This window comes from Rhinopithecus bieti, unplaced genomic scaffold, assembly GCF_001698545.2.
Source record: "Rhinopithecus bieti isolate Rb0 unplaced genomic scaffold, ASM169854v2 scaffold_18354, whole genome shotgun sequence".
In the NCBI taxonomy this organism is placed as follows: domain Eukaryota; kingdom Metazoa; phylum Chordata; class Mammalia; order Primates; family Cercopithecidae; genus Rhinopithecus; species Rhinopithecus bieti.
The window spans coordinates 4,594,195-4,608,488 of NW_016809835.1; the positions used below are offsets into that span (position 1 = coordinate 4,594,195).

Sequence of the window (14,294 nt, forward strand, 5' to 3'; positions counted from 1 at the left end):
AAAAAAAAAAAAAAAAAAAAAAAAAACCCACTCTACTGTAACAACTTAAAGAGTTGTTGACTAAGGATAAAGCACTCAAGTAGAACAGTATCAGGAATCATCCGGACACAGAATATACTGGGGTATTCTTCTTGGCTTTCTGACATCACACCCTCTATGTATCTTTTCTTCTTCCCCCTGGCCTTGAGGAGAAATTGCTGGGAGAAAGTTGCCACCACAATCTCTGGCCAAAGACCTATCTTTTTTCGATTTCACAGTAGTCTAGGGGTATAGCATTTGGCATCCTCAGCTTTTCATCATCTTTGAGGGGCCTTAGAAGCTACTGTGTACTTAGATTGCTTATTAAGTGTCTACGGCAGTTGTACAGATGTAAGTTACTCGCTGGAAAAATTTTTTTTTTCCTTAAACTGAACCAAGCCTGTTTGTGTAAATGAAACCTCAGAAAAAAAAAAAAAAAAAAAGAAAACACTCTTTTTCATTGTTATAGCTTTGCCTTTCTAGATGCTGCCATGTGACCAAGTTGGACAGGTGGGAATCACTAACCATCTACCTAAGAGAGGAGTGATAGGTGTACTTCAGCCTCAGGTTTCAAACCTTGTTTGAGTTTCAGAGTTTCTGTAAATGGAGAGAGGCATTGTTTCTGATAAGTGTCTCTGATAAACCCACTTGGGAGGAAATAAAATCTTGTTACATGACTGGCTTTCCTTTTAAGTTTTGCTTTTTCCCTTCCTTTTGGTAGCACTGATTCTGGGGGGAACATGCTGTTTTCACTGGGTGTTTATGAAGAAATATTTTGTTTTGTAAACTCAATTCAGTGAGGAGTGGTTCTCAACTGTGACATCAGGACTCACTGATGAGCCTCAATAAGTCACAGGGAGTATCACAAATAAGTCGTTACTCATCATAAAATACCAAGGTGTCAGAATGAGTTCCATTATAAAAGACAAACTACAGCTAACTCAATATTCTCACCATTTCAAAGTCATTCATAAACTCATATATTCCAGTGTGTTTTCTTAAATGACAGAAAAAGAGACAGAATTACAGCCAGTGAGTGGAATGATATACCCTCAAAATACAACCATGGGCCACCTCACAACCATCAGGATGATTACAATAACAAGCAAAAAATACAAAAAACAACAAAGCAGAAAATAAAGTGAGAATATGGAGAAATTAGAAATGCCTGTGCACTGCTGGTGGGAATGTAAAATGCTACAGCCACTCTGAAAAGCAACATGGTGGCGCCTCAAAAAATTGAAAATAGAATCACCATATGATGTAGCAATTCCATTTCTGGGTATACACCCAAAAGAATTGAAAGCAAGGTCTTGAAGAAATATTTGAACACCCACATTTATAGCAGTATTATTCACCATAACCGAATGGTGGAAGTAACCCAAATGTCTGCCAATGGATGAATGAATAAAAAAAATGTGGTACATATGTACAACAGAATATTATTCAGCCTTAAAAAAGGAGGAAATTCTGACACACACAACAATATGGATGAACCTTGAGGACATGATGTTAAGTAAGATAAGCCAGTCATAAAAGGAAAAATACTGTATGAGAGTTACAGACAGAAAGCAGAGGGGTAGTTGATAATATGAAGTTGTTGTTTAATGGGTACAGAGTTTCTATTTTGCAAGATGAAAACAGTTCTGGAAACTGGCTACACAGTAATATGAATGTATTTGACACTACTGCACTGTATAACTCAAAAATGGCTAATATGATCAACTTAATGCTATGTCCATTTTACCACAATTTTAGATGTTTGTAATTTTTCAAAAAAGAGAACTACAACCATGGGCCCATGGAGTGTTTTGCCTGTGAAGCCTCACCCAGCACACATTCATGGTGGAGAAACTACTTTAGACAATGGAGTATTGGGAAGTTGCAGAGTATTGCTAAGACCATCTTTTCTTACCCTCCTTTTTCTTCACCTCCTTCCTCATAGTCTATGTAAATTTATCACCAAAGCCCATTATTTGCAGAATCTTGCCGACTTGCCCTTTCTTTTCTGCCAGTGCAATCTCCATCCTCTCATACAATCTACATTCTAAATCATCTCCTTGATTCTAGTTTTCCCTTCCCCTCCAATTCTTTCCTATGCCACTCCCATTCAAGTGTTTCTAAAAGAGCCCTTATCCCATGTCTTTAGCTTGTCCAATAAGATATAATAATTCCTCTTTAATTACTGCATCGGGTCTAATCTCAATACCTTTTACGAGCAGACCCTGTTTTCTGTTGCTTTCTTCCAGGGACTTTCATCCTAACTGGAACAGATTCTTCATCAGTCTCACCTCTGTGCCTCATGCTAAATCTCGCCATCTTGAAATATAGTAGATCCCTGATTTCATGTATTTGAAAGCCACCTGTAAGGCCTATGGCCTGTCCTTATCTGTCATGAATCTAAGCCCTGCACCCTGGAGTGGAGGCATGAGTCACTCAGCTAGGAGGGAACCTGCCATCCTCCGCATCTCAACATTGCCTTGTGGTTCTCTGCTTGTCATTTCAGAGGCAAAAACTCTCTTTGTGTTTGACTGTATTGTGGAAGAAATTATCACGATATTGGTGTAATCAGAAGCTCACAAATGTCAGGGACCTATCAGACTTCCTTTTTCTTTTCCACAATTTAAGCTTTTCTTCCTCCTGGAAGCTTTTCCCAGGGACTCTGACACTTGGCGTTCTCTCTCCTTTCTCTTTTCCAATGGCAAGAAAGGAACTTCTGACCTGCAAACAGGTAGCATAAGCTTCTATATAATGTCTATCTGACATAGTTTCTAAATTGATTTATTTGAATACACCTTATCACTTCAACCACAGTGTAGACTTTTTTGAAGATTAGAAACTAGGTCCTCTATATCTCTTGCCTTCACATCACCAAGCACAAAGCTGGACACATTGCAGGTGCTCAATAAATACCATAAATTGTTGATCTAGAAATAATACACTAAGGTCTCAAAACAGTACGGGACAGCCACGGAGAAACAATGCTGTATATTGATCCTCCTAGAGAGACACGTGTCTTCAAGGAGATATGGCCCCTTTCAAGCAGCCACCTCAGTTCTCTTTTACGGCCCTATCCTTTCACCAGGTTTCTCCTTTCAACTTTCAGAGTTGACTGACACGGGCTTAGGATACTTAATCATTCTGGAATTCTGTATCAGCATTGAATCATGAGTGGGGAAATTCTAAGAAATTTACTTCTCTTTTTCTTTTCAGATTTTCCTCATTCCAAAGTGGAACTAAATCAAGGTTACCTAGCAACCCAGGGCTCTGTGAACATTCATTATTCTATAAAATTCCACCACCTTACAAACACAAAATGTTACATAGTTGCACAGTTACCCTGGCTTCTGAGATGAAGAATATTATTGAAGTCAAATCTGGTGGCTATCACCCTCCATGGAACTCAGGGCAACACTTAGGTACCTCTAACCAGGAAAGAATCTCTGAGAAATAGGTGACAGGTTCTCTAGCAGCATAAGAAGAACCCTGACAAGCACCATCCGTAAGTCCTGACAGCAGTGGATGACTAGTCAGGAACCTGTCCAGGTAAGCCCACACCCTGGCAGGGCTCTGCTAAATGGTTCCAATGGCTTGGAGGCCTTACTGAACACTAGGAATTGACTTCTATTGAAAACAAAAATGAAAATGAGAAACAATCAAAATCAGGGCTCCTTCCAACCCTGGCTCAGTAGCCCTTTGTTCTGCATATTCTCTATGCAAGATGGTGAAATGTAGAGATATAATTAGAATATCAAGGCTAATGAAACTAATCATTTCAAATTAAGCCCATATACAACTGTGGCACCACAAAACTGCCTTCTTGTCTCTGCTATCTTGGAGGAACATCTCAGATGCACAGGAAAAATTAGCTGTCTTTTCTGGAAATTAAAATGGTAAAATGCCTGATGCACAGAACATACTTCATAAATCTTAACTGAGCCAAACAAGGCTTTTATGCCCTGACAGCAATCTTTCATGAGCTGGACAATTGTCCCCTGTGTGAGGCAGTGAAGTCTGGCTAGCACCCTGCACATAGGAATATCAAGGCCCCTTTTCCCTTTCTTGCTTTGCCTCCTCAACCACACTCTCCCCTTTGTAGCATCTGTGTCACTAAGGAAACCATGGTAACATCAGTGCCTCTGCTGAGCATGGTGACCACTCAAAAGAGGGAGAGTGAGTTCAGCCTATCATTTGAGATCCGAGTATGATTGGGGAAATATCCTGAAATAGTCCATGATTTGAAGAAATGGATAGATTGCTAGAATAATATGCTAGATGGTAGTCAAATTACTAACTGCAGAATTGATTTGATAAAATTCTCATCATGTCTCCTAATTTAGGAGAAATATTAGGTCTGATGAATGAGTAAAATTCCCAGGTGAAAGAATTTGGTCTGTAAGATTTGGCAACACCCTGAGGTTTGCCATATCTGATGGTCTGGCTTTAGTGGCAGCATCTAGTGAAGACCCAGGTGTCCTTCTGACAACCTTTACCGCCTACCATTTTGTCCTTACTCATGTTGAATCACTATGCACAGGCTGTTGAATTCATCTGTCTGTGGAATAATTATACCAACCACATGGTTAGACAGAAGGAATACAATATATTGCTTAATTTGTATCTACAAAGCTAAGCAACATGGAAAAAAAAAAAAACAAGCCTGCTCAGTCACTTCCATGAGGATAAATGAAGACACTTCAAGGTAACCTTAGACCAAACACATATTAATCTATAATCAGATGCCATTCAAAATAATAAAAGACATTGACTTGAATCTTAGAGCTGATGCAACTGAGTGTGTCACCTCAGTATTCATCAAGTAGGGGGTTGTTTATTGGGAGGGCTTGGGCTTGCCAATCAGAAGTCTTGGCTGATTCTAGAACTTCCTTGTTCTCTTTCTTCAGGTCAGTTACTTTACTTGTAAAAGTGTCTCCTTCTTAGTAGCTATCAACTCCTTCTTGGTAGAGTTATTTCTTATACTTCTTTGTATTCCTTCCACTACAAAATACAAACCCTTGTTCATAGTTGGACTCTGGTAAATATTTTCTGAAAGAACAAATGGATGAAAGAAGGATGATTTATGATATGTCCCCGGTTGCTGGAAGAATGGGGGAAAAAATGTATCACCTTGAAAAGTTAATAGATAATAAATACAAGAATTTTATTTGTAAAAAGTCAATAGATAATAAATACAAGAAGTTGTATTCATGATAAGTAGATGCTACTATTTTATCAATGTGCCAAAGAAATAAATGTGTCCAAAGAACATTTATTTGACCAATTCAATCAACTAACCAGAAATTCAGTTGAAACATCAGTTTGACAGGTATTGACTGAAGTGGCTGGGTAGTAGAGTTGATCTCATTGGCCCTTTTGAGGTCCACATTTTAGTGGTGACCCAGTATTCCTCTCGGAAACCAGAAGGAAAGGAAAAGGGAGGTGAGGCTTTAGCTATGCCATGATGTGGTTCAGAGAATATTGGATGAGAGCTAGTAGACCTGGTTTCTCCTCAGTCTTGGGGAGGGGCTTCCTGGCCATTGCTTTGTGACCTCCCTCTCAGGACAGTACACTAAGAAGAGACAGGGCAAAGAGCTAGTCTGAAAGAGAGTGGACTATTGTCTGCTGGTCCCAGATCCATGCCATTCTTCCATGCCTTCCTCTTGCTAGAGGAAGGGTAAAAGATAGGAAGGCTTTTTTGTCTGCTACTGGTAGAGCCACCAGTAACAGTAGTATCGAGATCAGCAACTATGGGCTCTGGCAGCTCCATGGGTGAGCTTTAGCGGTGTCAGTCCTGGTTTCGCCAGCATCAAAATGTGGTGTCCGGGGTTCCTGGTCAGAGGGAACAGCATAGATCCCACTGTAGCAATGGTAGCAGCAGTAGCATCTTTAGAAACTCAGCAGACAGTATGGGCTTGCAGGTTTCAACCCAGGTTGAAAAAACCCAGCTTCCTGATCTCTGGGGCACGTTTCCCTCTCTATGTGCTTCCCCAGTCCATCTAACACCTTTGTAACCTTCTTTCTCCATTAATTCCTTCTGTTTGAAACATCCAGAATAGTTTCTGTTTTTCTGTCTAGATAACGATTGATACACCTCCCATGTCCCACCTCTCACCCACGACAGGATCAAAGTGTTGGGGGAGCCACAGCCTGCTTCACCTACAAAGTAAGATAGAAAGACAACTGAACGGTACCACACCTTACAAAGTTCAACCCCATTTTGAAAATTAGGAAATTTGATAAGCCACCCTTAAGTCAGCCAGCTACTGGGGATATGTACTCACGGTGGTGCTGTGAGATCCCCCATGAGGACTGAAGGATTTATCCCACAGAAGCTGGAATTTGCTCCCAAAAGACCATCCCCAGCTGTAGGTCCTCTTCAGGATTTGTCTAGGCTTATGAAAACTAGGCAGAGGCAGCCCCGACCCAATGACTGATCAGCAGGGAGTTATAAAGGCCCAAGCTCATATTCCAACAATGAAGCGCCATACCAGCTCCAGAGCTTCCCATGGAGTTAGCTGAGACCTTTGCTGGGACTACATCACAGCTCAACTTCTCCCTCATCCCAATCTGCCCACTTCCCTTCTCTTCCATGGGAGTTTATCCCAAGAGCATTCCCTAATAAGCGTACATACTAATCTCTGCCTCAGAGCCTGCCGCCAAAGAGACATATATGTGTGCTGGAGCTGCCACAACAAAGTGCCACTGATGAGGAGGCCTAAACAGCACAGAGTTATTGGCTTACAGTTCTGCAGGCTGGAAATCCAAGATCAAAGTGTCCACAGCATTGGTTCCTTCTGAGGGCTATGAAGGAAGGACTTGCTCCAGGCCTCTCCCCTTAGCTGATAGAGAACTGTCTTTATGTTCATATGGCAGTCTCAATGTATATAGATCTGTCTCCAAATTCCCCCCCCACCCCCAACGATCTTTTTATTTTATTTTATTTTTGAGACAGAGTCTTGCTCTGTCACCCAGGCTGGAGTGCAGTGGTGTAATCTCGGCTCACTGCAACCTCCACCTTTCGGGTTCAAGCTGTTCTCCTGCCTCATCCTCCCAAGTAGCTGGGACTACAGGCATGCACCACCACACCCAGCTGATGTTTGTATTTTTAGTAGAGATGGGTTTTCACCATGTTGGCCAGGATTGTCTTGATCTCTTGACCTTGTGATCTGCCCACCTCGACCTCCCAAAGTGCTGGGATTACAGGCATGAGTCACTGTGGCCAGCCCAAATTTCCCCTTTTTGTAAGGACATCAGTCATATTGGATTAGGGCCCACCCTAATGACCTCATTTTAACTTGATTGCCTCTATAATACCTTATCTCCAAACAAGGGCATGCTGAGGTACTGGGGGTTAGGACTTCACCACATAATTTGTGAGGGTTGGGGGGAAAATTCAACCCATAACAGGACCCAACCTGCAAACATATCAATTTTCTTTTCAACTAGGAGGCCATTGACATGGATCTGCCAGCTTTCTAAGCCTTTCCCAGATTTAAGCCCAGTCACATCAAGTTGCCGTATTAAAGGGTCTGCCCACTCAAAAGGAGAAAGTGCAAAAGATGCTCAGCAAGGTTAGTTATGGGTTCCCCAACACAGGCTGGCAATATTTTAATCAAGAACGACAGAGTCTGGTTCCCAGGCTAGAGGGAAAGCTGAAATGGGGCATCTATTGGGAAATACGCATTTACAGGGAAGCTATTTCTTACACACAGCTGGGTGATGAGAAATGTGGCTGAAACATTCACCTCTGGAAGGGTGTCTGGGAGTCTAACATAATCAGGTTCTTATGTCCTTTGTTCCCAAAATTGATAACAGTATGACAATGAATAAAGGCGGGAGGAGGAAGGTACAGGCAAATAGATGTTAGATTTTTTTTTTTTTTTTTTTTTTTTTTTTTTCTTTAAAAGAGGTACTTTTTTTTTTTTTTTTTTTTTCTTCTTTTTTATTTATTTTGAGACAGAGTCTTGCTCTATCACCCAGGCTGGAGTGCAGTGGCATGATCTTGGCTCACTGCAATTTTCACCTCCCAGGTTCAAGCGATTCTCCTGCCTCAGCCTCCCGAGTAGTTGGGATTACAGGCACGTGCCACCACACTCAGCTAATTTTTGTGTTTTTAGTAGAGATGGGGTTTCACCATGTTGGCCAGGCTGGTCTCAAACTCCTGGCCTCAAGTAATCCACTGGCCTTGGCCTCCAAAGTGCTGGGATTATAGGTGTAAACCATCATGCCCAGCCCTATTTTTTCAAATTACTGATAGAGTTATCATGGCATTCCTATGTTTTTCTCCGCATACACATTGCCTTGGTTTCAAGTTGAAAATGCAAAGATGCATTGCTGTAGAAAGCATTGTCATGGTAAAATGCCTTGAGAGTCAGCATTTTGTTAGTGGGGGCAGGGCAGCAGGAAATGTGGGCTGTAGAGAAATTTATGCATGAATGCTTAAAAGCAACCTAAAGCCAGCCTGCACTTTGGAACTCAAGTTGGTGTTACAGTCTGTATCTGGAGCCATCAAACCCATGCTGGGATGGGGCATTTGAAGGACTACAAACAGGCAGGGTTACAATCTGGCCCTGGGCCCTAAATCCCAAGAACACTGGCCTCAAAAACATCAGAAAGCAATGGAGGTCTGAGAATCAAGTGCAAATGTGCTCATGTGCCAAGAAAACCTAAGACGGCTATTTTCACAGCATATTGGGGCTTGGCCAGGTTCCAGAAACCATCAGCAAAGTAGCCTGCCCTGATACTTCAAAGGAAGAAGTCGTACTGATAAATCCTGCCCACACTTTCCACCGCACACACTTCATCTTGAGGTATATAATACTACAACAATGAGTCACTGGGCTGGAGCCTGAGGCCTGTCCACAGGACAGAAAGAAAGAAAAAAAGTCTCTCACATCTGTTGTCTAGGGCAATTCCCCTCACTCTTCAAAACTGCATAAAAACAGAATAATAAAAACCGTCACAGGACAAATGAGTTATGGCCTGGTTTACCTGTACAGTGTCCCTTAGTAGAACTATAACGAAGTTGGCCCACCATTTTTCTTCACCACATTTTATCACATTTTGATAAAACTCATCAGACAGGGAGGAACCAATCTACTTTATTCCTTAGATTGAGCTCAGATATCTCAGGAGGACTTTAAACCATGAGACAAGCTAAGAGCTTTTCTTTAACATACTCACACACTCATACCTTTCTCAGGAGATCTGAAACTTAGAAAGCCTCTGTCTTCTGAATTGTATTCAGTATAAATGAAAATTCAGCATATATTCACAAGAATGCCCAAGGTAAAGAATATCAAGCCTAGGTGTCATGGACAAGAAGAAAGCAACAAGGGGATGCCGAGGTCAAGAGTAGGGCCTTTGCTTCTTCGTGGGGGTTGGGGAGGGAGAAATCATAAAAATTCCTTTGCTATAAATTCTGCACTATCTGAACTGCTCACAGGCTGACTGGCAACTTGATTAGGCAATTGACTTTTCCCATCTGGTCATTTAGTGAGGGTCTACAGAAAGATAGTGGAAATCGTCTACATCTTTTGCTGGGTAAGACAGGCAAGTCAACAAATGCAGTGACTGCAGAGTATGCTGGAGGCTAAAGTCATGAGACATTTGTTTAGATGTGTGCATGTGACCATGTTTGCTTTGGGACAGTTTTTTGGGCACACAGACACATCTCCACCCACTCCTTTACCCCTACCCCACTCCCACCCTTACTCGCACCCCCACCTCACTTTCTTCTTAAGACTATAGTTATGCATAACCACTAAGAGTAAACACTTTCCAGATGACCTACACAAAAATCCTTCTCCAAAGACTCTTCTTGGTTTCAGGTGAGTTCTCATTTTCCTTTCACTCAAGTTTTTGTTTGTCTCCCCAGGGTACCAAACGCAGTCAGATGATGCTCCCTGACAGCATCCGAGAGCAAGCCTCACCACCACCTCTGTTAATAAAAAAGAAAACGAGGAGTCGCCAATTTGTCTATTTAAAGATGCCAATAAAATCCTGCACAGAACTTTAGTCAACAAGACTATTTCAGAAGGGGTGGCCAGCAGCGTGGCCTTTCACTGGCAAGGGCCACCTTTGTCATCACTTAAGAAATAAAACCTGCCAAGTTTTCTGTGAGGCTCTCAATAAATCTTACTGAGTAATTCCATACACATCAGCCATCCTAACTTGAGGAAAGCCAACTCGGTGAGCATTATGTTGATTTACCAAGATAAGGAGCCTAGAGTTTATGGCAAGAAGTTCTTGAGGCCCCTCAGGGAGTGTCAAACAGTCCATACCATAGGCAGGGGAGGAAGAAAATTACAGCTCTCCTTCAACACCTCCAGATCCCGGGATCCTGCCACCTGTCAGAGCAGAGGGACAGTGGGTGCTGGCGTGGCCCACAAGATGCCTCCAAGGAGAGAGGCACTGAGACGGGTTGCACTGGGGTTTCTAAATTCTGGGAGCTGAGAGTCAGATCCAGGATACACACTGGGGTTCCCATTGCCTAGCCCTAAAACATGGCAGTTGTGGTTAGCTCTGGTGAAGCAAAAAGACCACCAGATAGAATTCAGCAAATTGGTTCTAATTCTACTAACTCTACCACTTACAGCTTTTTAGAACTTGAGCAAATTACTTGATTTTTTTCTGAGTTTCATTCTTTATACAGTTCTTATGATGACTAAATAAATAGATATTCAATATTAATAGGTAGTTTGTTAAGCATTTCCTGTAAGCCAACAACAGTGCTAAGAACACAAATATCCTAGTGTTCAGATAGGAATTGTAAAGGGTGGAGACTGAGTAACTTGCCCAGAGCTACACAGTTAAAACATGGCAGATATCTTATACATATTCTGGTTATTTTGTTTATCATTTTAGAACCACAAGAACACCTCAGCTACCACTATAACATATGATTTTTTTAATCCAGTGACAATTTTATTTTTTGGTTGTTTGTTGGCAGAACACAAAACTTATAAAAAGCTTCACCCAGGATAGCCATTGTTGTGTGATAAAGTCGGGAGATTGATTACAATGACAGTGACATTGTGATATTATTTTTGTTTTGTGTTGTTAGTGGCCAGATCCTTTACAAACACCTGGAAACTAGTGTGGCTTCTGGTTCTAGCTATTTGGTAACAGCTCTGAGGTTGAATAAATTGGAGGTGAGAATGTGACAGTGAAAGATGGCTTGGGAACACCCAGAGTCTAAATAAAGCTTAGAAAATACACCACGCCTTTATAGAAAAAACAGATTTCTGTTTTATAAGGGAAAGATTGGCAGGAATTCCAGGCCAGCTGCCCCCAAGAAAGAGGTAACTATTTAAGCCAATAAGGTTTCCATCTACACAAGCGCCCAAGTGGAAACCAGCCAACCAGAGTTAGCAGTTCTGTGGCAGAGAATCTCTGAAATCACCGCTGTGTTCTGAAATCCCAGAACAGAGGCCTCCTAAGCTTGCCAGGCCACTCAGCCTCAAAGAGCCTCATTTCTACTTCTCTAAGATGTAGGGATTACACCATGCAAAATGGTCTAACCAAAGAATAGATTTCTTTGAGGTTTCTTTCTGTTCCAAAATTCTGAGATTCTTAATTATGTCGAGGAAGCCACTTTGAAGCCACTTTAGATAAAATAATCAGAATCCAAAACAAAGTTCGACTTCAGCCAAGCATAATATTCCTGACACTTTACACCAAGCTTGTCCAACCCGTGGCCTGCGGGCCACATGCAGCCCAGGACAGCTTTGAATTTGGCCCATAAACTTCCTTAAAACATTATGAGATTTTTTTTTTTTTTAGCTCATCAACTATCGTTAGTGTTAGTGTATTTTATGTGTGGCCCAAGACAATTCTTCTTCCAGTGTGGCCCAGGGAAGTCAAAATATTGGACACACCTGCTCTACAGTGTGTATTTTCTTCCATAGTGTCTTAAAAGGAAGACATTTCAAAATCCCTACATTTTTCTTCTTTTTCTTCTCCCTCTCCTCCTCCTCCTTCATCTTGTTTGCCATCATTATCATCATGATCGTACTTAGGGTGTTTGTTTAATGTGTTATGTTTTTATAGAAAGTGCCTTCTGCAAGCCACTGCTCCTACTGACCTAGTAGTGGAAAGTAAACTAAGTGTCACAGAACTCCAAGCATCCTCACATGTGTACTGAACAGGAAAACTGTGGAGTGCCTGCCCGCCAACAGACCCAAGGGAAGGGGTTCTTGCTAGGTTCAGATCAGGTGACTCTCCTTCCTGATTCACAGATGATTGGTCTGAACCCTGTATTAGTCAGGGTTCTCTAGAAGGACAGAATTAATGGAATATATATATATATGAGTTTATTAAGTATTAACTCACATGATCACAAGGTCCCACAACAGGCCATCTGCAGGCTGAGAAGCAAGGAGAGCCAGTCTGAGTTCCAAAACTGAAGAACCTGGAGTATGATGTTTGAGGGCAGAAAGCATCCAGCATGGGAGAAAGATGTAGGCTGGGAGACTAGGCCAGTCTCTCTTTTCACATTTTCCTGCCTGCTTGTATTCTAGCCGTGCTGGCAGCCGATTAGATATCAGGTTAAGGATGGGTCTGCCTTTCCCAGCCCACTGACTCTGATGTTAATCTGCTTTGGCAACACTCCCACAGACACACCCAGGATCAATATTTTGTATCCTTCAGTCCAATCAAGTTGACACTCAGTATTAACCATCACAATCTAGGTGTGGAAGTCTGACCTCAGAGCAGCTCCTCTCTGAGTCGGCCTGACACAAAAGCCGAGCCCAACACAGACAATGGGGATCATGGAAGCACTCGGAGTCCCTCTCTAGAAGAGTCTAAATGACAATCATACAGATATTCATGAATTGAAAAGTAGGAAGGAAACAGAAGCCCAGAGGCCTTCAGCAGAAACCTAGAGCAGCAGAAGCCACAGGCAAGAGGAAGCCTGGGAAGGCAAAAGCTAGGGGAAAGCCTGCAGTCCTAGACAGCTAAAACTGAGTGACATGCAGAAGAGCAATGAGATACTCGTTGTGCAGTGGCATAAATAGTAGAAAATTAGAAAACTCCTGCTGCTGTAGGATCACAAGACAATCCACTCTCCAGAGTTGCTTCTGATCCTGTATAACCTCCTAGTTCCTGATGGACATACCATTCTCCATGAGTCTTGGCTCTTTGCAATTCCACCATGAGGTCTGGTACAGATTTCTGCCTTCATATATCCACCAATGAATCTCAATTTCTTCACTGTAACCTGAGTCAGTCTCTCGTTCTGATCATCGAAAAGGCCTATTAAGTATAAAATGCTGTATGGACTTACTGTCTGAACAATGACTCCTAACCTGTTCACAACTCCACTAACATGGATGCTTCTGTTCTGGGAAATTCCAGGGTTTGTCTTCTGTTTTTATTGAAATGACCACTTGCCTGTTTTTCAAATGCTCTAAACCTTTTATTTCCATAATGCCTTTGTACTCTCTCATGTACTTCTCATACTGTCTCTAGCCTCTCATAACTAAAAGTACTGATACTATTACTTCAACTACCATTTTACATTTGTACTTTTCCAGATTTTTCCATAGTACTTTTCCAAGTGATTTCACCTACATTATCTCTTCTGAATCTTGTAATAGCCTTATGAGGTGACAATAGTAATTATGCTACCTAATATTTACATGGTGTTATATAATTTAATGACCATTTCACACACAGAATCTCATTTGACCAGATCCATTTAATGAAGGTGTGGAGTATTTTTCTTATTTTACAGAGGAGGAAACTGGGTTCAGGGATGACAACAAACCCATGCAAGTCCACACAACAAAGAATGATTTCTCCTGGCTGTCACTTCAGTGCTGAAATGCTCTGTAGTTTTTCTTTCTGCCGTAGACACCCAGGAGCTGCTCTTACCTGTGTTCCTGTGGCATCGGAGGGTATCTCTTTTCTTGTCTTCATTAGGTCAAGGGTCTTTTAGGTTTAGCATGCACATTTATGTAACTGGGGTCTGCCCACATGCCCACTCTGGGAGTAGCCATTTAACAAGAAAATCACCTTTGTCTTCCATAGGTGCACTAAAAATAAATTGATCATATTAATTTAGTACCTAGAACTGTTTCTCTCCAGCCCCTTGATGTAATAAAGGTGTGTTCCAGAACCCAGCTACCTGAGGCTGGGCTTTGCTTGAATACAGAGGGCTTTTATTTTTCAGCACCAGGAAACGGATTCTTTCAGAGTTGCGAATCAAACCAGCCTGCTACACAATACACATTGTACCAGTACAGCTTGTAGGACGGAATGTTGAGATCATT

At 41.8% G+C, this 14,294-nt stretch overlaps 1 long non-coding RNA gene across 1 annotated transcript; it reads left to right on the forward strand.

The window, feature by feature from the left end:
* Positions 1-3,323: 3,323 nt before the first annotated feature.
* Positions 3,324-10,137, forward strand: LOC108541133 (uncharacterized). The gene is made up of 4 exons (XR_001888869.1): positions 3,324-3,564; positions 6,094-6,181; positions 7,465-7,589; positions 9,896-10,137. It is a non-coding gene; the product is annotated as an uncharacterized LOC108541133 (long non-coding RNA).
* Positions 10,138-14,294: the final 4,157 nt, after the last annotated feature.